The 9,717-nt window shown below is 42.3% G+C and overlaps 1 pseudogene; it reads left to right on the top strand.

Annotated features, from left to right (window-relative positions):
- The first annotated feature begins 1,397 nt into the window (after window positions 1–1,397).
- Window positions 1,398–1,778, top strand: LOC147430160 (calmodulin pseudogene; annotated as a pseudogene).
- Window positions 1,779–9,717: the final 7,939 nt, after the last annotated feature.

Genomic DNA, 9,717 nt, shown 5'->3' with positions numbered 1-9,717 from the left:
AGTCCACAATGCCACGGACTATGTTTGGGAGTTTTTGGACCTCTTTCAGACATGAGAGAGAGAGAGAGAGAGAGAGAGAGAGAGAGAGAGAGAGAGAGAGAGAGAGAGAGAGAGAGAGAGAGAGAGAGAGAGAGAGAGAGAGAGAGAGATGTGCAGTGCAACAGGAAATAGGGAATCTTTTATTGCAATCAATCACCTCATAATTAAGCATACTTTGAACATTTTTTTCATCCACTATGATGAGGAATTGCAAGTGCTTGATAACCTAAGAGACAGAGGTGAACAATGTAAAGTCATTCCTTGGTTCCAAGGAGAAGTTCCATTCTTTGAATGAGAAGCTTCTTCCTCTTCTTCAACAAATTGAAAGAATGAATGAGGAAAGGGTAGGTTCCATTGACAAGCAAATTTAGAGGCTTGTGCTCACTCGAAGTCTCGCATAGTATTGTCAGTTCAATAAGACAACAACTAGTAGTCCCCGTGGGGTAAAGAGGCATTTATGTACATGCTTCATCATGAAGTATCTTGCAGAAAATTGGTGGGTGATGGTTTTGCATTGAGAGTTTGAGAGGAATTATCTTGAATCATTTAGTACCAACACTATTTTGACAAGAAAATCCCTGTTGATGGACATGTTGTGCTGTGATTTTGTTAGATCTGATATGAAAGTGATATAGGTACATGTCATTTGCCAATTCTGCTGACTCTTTTAATCACTTGCATTTGAAAACGTGTTGCCCGGTCATATCCGGGTGTAAAATCTTATTTTCTTGCTTAATAAAAATACAAGGAAGAGAGAGAGAGAGAGAGAGAGAGAGAGAGAGAGAGAGAGAGAGAGAGAGAGAGAGAGAGAGAGAGAGAGAGAGAGAGAGAGAGAGAGAGAGAGAGAGAGAGAGAGAGAGAGAGAGAGAGAGTCAAGGACCCCCACCATAAGCACGGAGGGAGACGTAGTTCTTCTCCTCAGGACTTGCCATTCTTCCCATTTTTTCTTTCGTCTTCTTCTGCACCCTCTTCTGTGCATAATTAATGAGCGCATAGGATCTCCCAGCTACATGGACCGCCTACAGACACACATCGTATGAACCACTTGACCATAGCCACCATCTGGAAGCTCCCTCATGATAGGGATAGTGTACAAGGACTTAGGTGTGCACTTGTAAGATCGAGCGTTCTATACCACCCAGCTCACCTCCTCGAGGTGATCTGGTGCACATTCCTAGCCTAACCATTGGCACTCTGCCAATGGGGGTTGATAATTACAAATGAGGCCTTGGCCTCCCATTTATAATAATGGCCGGCCACATTGGCCGACCATTATTGGCTAGGTTCACTCTACGTTCACCCAAACATTGGATGCCCATCCCGACAACGTCTAGGCTAGATCCCCTCTCCTTGGCACAATGACGGAGCAATTGAGCAGCGAGCCAATCTTGGAGTTCAAGGAAGATTTTGGTCTCTTTCACAAAGATGGTGATGGCAATATCACCAGTACGGAGCTTGGTACTGTGATGTGCTCACGTGGACAAAACCCAATAGAGGCAGAGCTACATGAGACGATCAATGAAGTGGATGCAGATGGCAATGGAACGATTGATTTTATTGAGTTCTTGAATTTGATGGCTCGTAAGATGAAGGATACTTATTGTGTGGAGGAATTGAAAGAATCATTTAAGGTTTTTGATAAGGACCAGAATGGGCTTATTTCTGTTGCAAAGCTTTGCCATGTGATCACAAATCTATGGGAGAAGTTGACAGATGAAAAGGTTGACAAAATGATCTGAGAGGTAGATGTTGATGGTGATGGACATGTGATTACAACAAATTGTGAGGATGATTTTCTCAAAGTAGTGCTTTTGACAGGTGTAAAAGTTAAACGGTGTTAAATTCAAACCTCAATGTTTCTTTGGAGTGGCACCATTCTTCTGGTTGTTATAAGCCACCATCATATAGAGCAATGATGGTTTACTTGCGATGGTTTAATTTTTTGTACACTTCTTATATGAAATTTATTCATTGTTGCGTGGTTTTATTGATTGATTGAGAGAGAGAGAGAGAGAGAGAGAGAGAGAGAGAGAGAGAGAGAGAGAGAGAGAGAGAGAGAGAGAAGGTGTCATCCCAACAAAGATCTACCAAGATAGACTCTCTTTGCCTCTCTTTGATGGCAACTTTCATGTGTCTTCTAGTTGTGCTTGCATTCCTAACCATAATGCACTAGCACTTAAACTCACTAGAGGCATCATTTAGGATATGGAGAGTTGATCAACAAAACACTACATAGTGTGGATCATGTTTGTAGAACTCAATGAGATTTTTATAATGGAAATTTATTTGGTTGTGCTAACATGTTGATTTGTGCATTCCTTCTTACTCAAACTTCATTTTAGATAGCTTCTATATGGGTGAGCTTAGGATGAGTTATTGGAGAAACTCTAAAATGCTATTATAGGATTAATCAAGTCCAAAATGCTATTATAGGTGATAGGGCTACATAAGCTCCTTGAGATTTACATGGATTAGTTTGCTCAATTTTTTATTTGCTAGAAAAATCTTGCTCGCTCTTTGGAATTGCTCTACAAACATGAAAGGCATTTGAGACTAAAAAATTGGCTTAATGGTCACATTAATTTTTTTATTTTTTTATTTTTTGCAATCCCTCAAATAGGGGATGGGTGGGAAAATATATTTGCATAAACATAAGATACACAAGTGAGACTCCCTTCGACTCCTGCGGAGTGGCTACCTATGCAAGCAAAAAATTATTAGCGTATGAATATCCTTCTCATCAAAATACAGAAAGATAGACATGACGATAGAGTTGTTGGCGCCACTAATTGCAGGAGAATATTTTGTTGCATGAACATGAAAAGTGTTATGAGAAGTTGGATCACTCGTTGGGGTAGATCTTGTAGAAGACATTGGAGTGCCTAAACCACAATCCCTTGGATAGTAAGCAGAGATCCACTAGCCCCTAAAAACTTATCAAGATGAGGTGCACCTCATGAGCACCTCATAACGGTGCCCAGGTCCTAGATGGCCAATCTTTGTGTTGGTCCACTCTTCATCTCTCACCTATCCACTCTCCTTTGTTCTCTCTCTCTCTCTCTCTCTCTCTCTCTCTCTCTCTCTCTCTCTCTCTCTCTCTTAGGCCTCAAAGATCTATTCAAGATTGATGATGAAGCTATGCCGAGCATGAAGAGACAAAGTAAAACAGAGAGTCCATGTTGCACTCACCCACTGTGTGTAGATAGTGGCTTTCTCTTCCATGCATTACGGAGCCAATTGCCACTCGTCTGCAGCCAGTGGTCGTTTGCAGCCAGTCGGTAGTAGTTGACCAAAAGGTCAACAAGTTTCTATGACACGTGCATCCAACTAATGACCTCACTAATCGCAAGCAATATCGCTATCTCTACGATACACATGCATGCTTGCAAGCGAAGTGCTACCTATTAGTGATCACCGAAAACAAATACCCCCTCCTCTCCCCCCCAAAAAAGGCATTGTGAGACTGGCTCATCTACAAATTAGGTCCCTAATGCTAGCTTTTTTGTTATTCAAGCTTGCATCATGTCCAATCACTGAGTGCTCCTCACATTGCTACGTTTGAGAATGTTGAGTCCATGCTACCTTTGCACCCCACCTTCAACATCATGTCGCCATGTCCATGGTGAACACACACACACACACACACACACATGTCTTTGACATCTGTAGCTTAATAATGACATACCCTATACTTTGGAAAGCCCAGTACTGAGTATGATTTGACCTAATCCAAGTAAAGGGCACTCCACTTGATATGTTCGATCTATAGCTTTCATATTGGTTTGGACCCCTTCGTGCGCTATACCTGCTCAAATATTTCTCTTTGGTAAAATTTCCCCCTAGTTTCTCCGAGTACCCTATGGAGTTACCCCTCTCCTATCCCTTGGAAACCCCCCCATCATCTCTTTTGAGTGCTAGTTACTTGATGCATAACCTCTTTTTGGTATTATTCTAGTGCTATAAGCTCTTCAATTTATATGCATCATTGCACTCAATCAATTATTTGTATTGGTCACTATACTTATACATAATAACTACTTTAGCTTGATATTCTACAGCCACTTTTGTGGATATTAGCTGGTTGAGCATCTTGCTTATGACACATGTGTAAAACCTTAGATCTATTTCTTGATTACAAAGATCACTTTAAACTGTAAGTGATTTAATAAGAATGCTGCTTGGAAATAATGCCACTTGGTGGCTCGGAATACCTGTTGGTGGCCACTTGCTGGCTCAGAATACTTGGCTGATTTGAGGCTGTTAGGCTTTCCTACTTAGTAATGTTTTGATGTTAGAGATGTTAAAATGTTCACTTCAGCCCTTTTAGGTTATAAAGGAGGTGTTTCATCTCAAACCCAGCTTACCAATGGCACTTACTTTGATGACTATAGGTTCATAACTAGCCTAATGCCTAGTTGATAATACCTTTCACTACCTAGCTTGTGCTGATGATATTGAGTAGGAATGATTTAATATTTGTAACTCATGAACTATATTCCTTAAAACCAATCAGTTGTATTGCATAGAAAGTGATTAAATCATATTTTGACTAAGAAGTGATTAAACCATTTTTTGACCTTAGATTTATTGGAAACAAGAACATTTTAAAGCCTAAAGTGATGGACAAAAAGGCTTCATGGGATAAAAATGGGTAAAACACTTGGATAAGAAAGGGGTGATGGCCTTCTGATCAAAACTTAATCTAATCAATATGTATAATTTCTTTTAAAAAGTGGGGTAACTACTTACTTTTACAACCTATTATAAAGATTCCACTTGGATAAGAAGGGGTGATGGACTTCTAATCACAAGCCTAAAATGAACTTTAAAATAAGAAACACAATTTACACTTGATAAGGAGAGGTAATGGCCTTCCGATCTCACTGTGATAGCCTCATAACATGTTTTTTGAGAATGGATACTTGTTGTATTTAACTCTTCATGGAGGGTAGGTATAAGTTAAAAAGGTTTTAAGTAGGACATGGGTAACAATTGATAGTGTTTGTTGACACCTATAGAACATTGGTGCAGCCAAAGTTGGTATGCATTGGGAAGTGTGCTATGTAGTGATAAGGCTATGGACATGTGCAAGTTGGAGAGCTTAAGCAGGTATGGAGGCCCTAGGCAAGCAGGTCATGGCTAGAGTGTATGCTTGATGAGGCTTTTTTGGCCAAAGGGCTCCAAGGCAAGCCAATTGGGATGGCAGGTCCAAGTGTATGAAGTGCCAAGATGATGCTCTAGAATGTAGTGTTCGAGATGCTCTAGAAGCCAGTCTAGACGGCTCTTCAAACAGAGTCTTTGTGTGGAAGATATGCTAGCCTAAAGTTGGAATGTATTGTAGATCCCCGATGACCAAGGCAAGTATGGACTGGTGGCTAGAGCTAAAGTGAGTGGATAGGATTAAAGTATTTGAGGTGCAAATCATGTTAGTCCTTTGGGATCTTCAATCAAAGCTCTACAATGCAAGTTATGGCCATTGGAAGATTTTTTGGGGGTCGGGTATGTACGGAGCTGACTACATTGGAGGGCATGCTGTCTAGAGGACTTTTTGGACTTTCCAGAGTTTAAGAAGGTAGTACAACCATGTGGAAGTGACAAGAAGTGACGGCTCATCAATCAGACTCCTGGGTAGCCAGATAGGGTGGATCAAAGCTGGGATCTGATGCATAGAAGAGAGTGCCAGATGATTTTTTCTCATGTTCAAGCTCTCGGTTTGAGGCCACAGTAGGGTTGAGGGTGTGGTGCAAATTGTACATGTCAAAGTTGGGGGAGTGAGGTTTTGATGGAAAGTGGCAGCTTGGCCATTGAACAAGTGAGCAGGGAGTAGGAGAAAATGCAATATGGCCTCAAAAAGGGTTTTAGTTTGAAGGAGACCAAGAGGAATTTTTGTGGAGCCTTGAAAGGCTGGGACACTCAGAGCATGCCACCTTGCCCTACGATGGTCCCATATGCGAAAGTTGAGGTTGGGTTTGTGGTGTATAAAGCCAAGGGTGTGAGCCCTCTTCAATGCATCAAGAAAGAGAGAGAGAGAGGGAGAAGCTCTCCTCTCTCGTGGCCATGGTGGGGATTTCCTGGGCGCTGCGTGTAGTCGTGCGCTGGCAGCCTTGGGCGCTGTTGGGCAGATTTTGGCCATGCAACGACAGTAGCCGGCTATGGACGATGCCCAACAAGAGTGGCTCTGCAATTCAATGATGTGGCAACTTGTATTGGCCATGTTCTTGTGCCCAATTGGGCACCCATTTTTTATTGAGAATAAGCCCCCCCCCCCCCCCCCCCCCCCCCCCCCCTTCCTCGAGCCCAAGTGTGCTAGTGTGAGAGTCAGTGAAAGGGAATGAGTCCTAGGAGATTCAAGCCTTGTATAAGACGCTTAATTTGAATCCAAAGGGGTCCAATAGGATCCGAGTTACTAAAAATGGGTCGTAGGCTCCTATAAACCCCATTTTTACTCATTTCAAAAGTGCTTTCCCCCCAGTTTTGAATTGTGTGGTGTTGAGAAACACAAGAGTGAGCCCTTGGGGCTGTTTTTTGTGCAAGCTCGTCAATGGGTGATGTTATGGTTGTATGTGCTTGGTGCTAAACAGTTGGAAGTCGTTCCTCCTCTTCTTTGGTGTTGTTTCCCCCTTCCCATCTCTTTTCCCTTGCTCTTTGCGTGTGTGTCGGTGTTGGCGGAGGCGTGTGTTGAAAGGTCAACCTTTCAACAACGCTTCCACAAAGATTCTCTAAAGATTCCAAATAAAGATGTTGATGAAGTGATGAAGACGAAGATGGATGCTATAATGTGAAGATACAAGCTCATGGACATCATCGAATATCCCGTTATTATTATTTTGAGCCATTACGACCACTTTTGTAATGTTTACGAGAACTTCATATTTTAAGTCGGCAATTGTATTTTGGCCACAGATGCTTGTTGGATGAGCAAAGCCAGCTCATAGTGTTGTAATTAAGCTCTATAGACGCCTAGGGACAAATCAGGTCATTTTGGTCGGACATAAGGTTTTCTAAGGCTTAGTATATAAGCCAAAACCTAAAGCTTTGTAAACAGACTTCTAATAATCTGATCTTCTGTGTCGTTGGGAGACTGCGAGAGAGTGAGAGAGTGTGTGTGTGTGCTACAGGAGCTACGGTGGTCGGAATCGCAAACCAAGAATAGCAGTGTGTTGCACACGAGGAGAGCTACGCGTTGATGCTTACATCACGCGCGCTCGTCTGTGTTTTGGCAGATTCACCCGCGAGCTACTTTTGGAGTTTCGGTGAGTAACTGTTGTCCGTTTTTGCATTTCAGCATATCCACGTGATTAGAGCGAGTAGAGCTACACATTAGGCACTTTAGTTTTCGGAAATATCGACCTGCAAAAACCGGCCAGACATCCTACGCGTTTTCTGCACGGAGGGTATTGGGTAGGTTTTTTTGGTCACGGACCTTAGGGAGAGTGGCCTATTGGTGTTGATAGGATATCCCTCAAGTTTCGTAACGTTTCGAGAACGTCTAATGGTCTTTTGGCTTGCGGTAGCATCATAGGAGACTCTCACATTCACAGAACCGATGGCCTGTAGATTTGATATCTCTGTAGGAAGTAGTCATTAGTCGATCGAGTAGAGGTTGACACCCTTTGCTTGTTTCCACGCGCCTGCGGGTCGAACTCCGTCCTCAGTTGACAATTATATGTTAGGTGAGTTCTCGCGATGTTGACGTTTGTCGCGGCGTATCCGTCCAACAGCGTGTTCCCACGGACCATTTTGTGGTGCAAAGGGAGTGAAAATTGAGCGTGATGTGCATTAGGTGTGTTGAAACGATCATTGACAGTGTGTGTGAGTTGAATGGCAGTCTTACTAGCATGTGTGCATTGAGAAGTGTGCAGACGATGGACTGTTAATGCATGTTGTGCCTTTTGAAGGTATTTTCGAGAGGATAGGTGTGTTGTGAATGCCCTACACTATAGAGAGGCAATCTGTTTATGTAACGATGGAGAAAGGGAATGGGAAACACACCTGACACACAAATAGATTTCCAACCCCTAGTTGAACATTTATGTTCAACCACACACAGGCCTATTGAACCAAAAAAGGCTGCCACACCAAAACAAGCACTCTGTACACCGCAAAACAAGCTACCATATGTACAAAACATGTCTCTTGTCACCCTGCACCTTTGCTCAAGCGAGTTTCCCAACCCCCTACATTACAACATGGCTTCCTCTTGGATGGAACACTTGGCATTGAGCATGCCCGTCCATTGGCAGCACCTTCCTGTAGTGTTGTACTCAACCACATAACCAATCCACATATCAACGTGCCCATGGCATAACTCCATCGCTCGAAGCATTATTAGGAGATTTTGGAGGTCTTTTAGAGGGGCATATTGAAGAGAGAGGAAAGGAAGCACGTCCAATGAGCAGCAAGGCAACATAACATAAAAAATAGCTGAAATAAATGAAGAAATACAAAAAAAATTGATCAAATGTGAGGTAAACTTCTTGTTTTTACGGGGTTTTTAGTATCCATATGGGGACTCGTTTGCTGTGAATAGATTCTAATAGCCTTGAAGGTAAAAAAGGACAGCTACAAAAAGCTATCAAGTATTGAAAGACGTCGTTCAAAACTAATGTTCCCTCCATTATAAGCAAGTTGAGGCTTTCTTCTTCCACTCAACTTCTTCTTCTTCTTCCCGACCTAAAAGCTCCAGGGGTTGTTGTAATCTCTCTCTAGCTACCCTGACCATTAGTCTACCAAGGAGGTCAAGAAGCAACATCTGCTCTATATCCATCTCAAACTCTTTTGCTATAGATAGTCAACGGCAAGAGTAGACGATATGAAAAGGTTCATGGGTTCTCATGCAACCAAGAAGGCGAAAAATATCCTCTACAACAAATTTATTTTGTTCAGCATGGAAAGCAAGAGTGCTAGATTTCAAAGTGGAGGTCGGCAAGAAGATAGTGAAGGAGGTTTTAGTCCATCATGTCTACACTCACTCTGACGTGATTGCAAATGGTGGCAATGTCTCAATGGTGCATCACCCACAATGCAATTGTAAGTGATTTCTTAGCCTTCCTTTTGTAGTCTTCCTTTCAGACCTTGGTGTCTTATGTTTTTTTCCTTTTGAAGAGCTATGTAAATGTATAAGTCAATGCTCTCAAGATTTATGTTCTATGGAGGTCTTCTACATTCTATTCAGTGGTGGCTAAGGGGTCTCTTACGTTTGGCTATTACACTTGTAGATGTCTATCCTTCTTCATATGAGGAATGGGAGCCAGTGGAGTGTATTGTAGGGCTCATATCTATAATCCACACTTACATTGGTGTTTTACAACATGCTGGAAGATCTAGCAAGAGCCTTGTAGATGAGGGCATTTTCCTCTACAAGCACTTCTACCAGCTCAACCAGATAAATCAAAATGGTATGTTGGTTAAACTCCCTCTCCCTACCAATTAGAACTCCATGGATTGGTTAGTCCTGGACACGAGAGTGAGTGAAGCACTCTTGACAAGCTGTTTAGGGATGTGTAGAGGTCCCTAAGAAACTATGTACCCACCAAATTGGTGAAGGTTGCTAATTTTTGTCCTATATGATTGTTGGTGGAGCTTTTTCACACCTGCCACATACATGTTGCGAAGACTATGCTAGTATGTAAATCTCTAGACTGTTGCTTCTGTGACAAGCTTCTTCATAGAGGATGG

Source organism: Adiantum capillus-veneris, chromosome 22 (genome assembly GCF_014529385.1).
Source record: "Adiantum capillus-veneris isolate H3 chromosome 22, ASM1452938v2, whole genome shotgun sequence".
Taxonomy (NCBI): domain Eukaryota; kingdom Viridiplantae; phylum Streptophyta; class Polypodiopsida; order Polypodiales; family Pteridaceae; genus Adiantum; species Adiantum capillus-veneris.
Note: the sequence above shows the minus strand (reverse complement) of the source record. Positions and strands in the feature narration are given on the sequence as shown.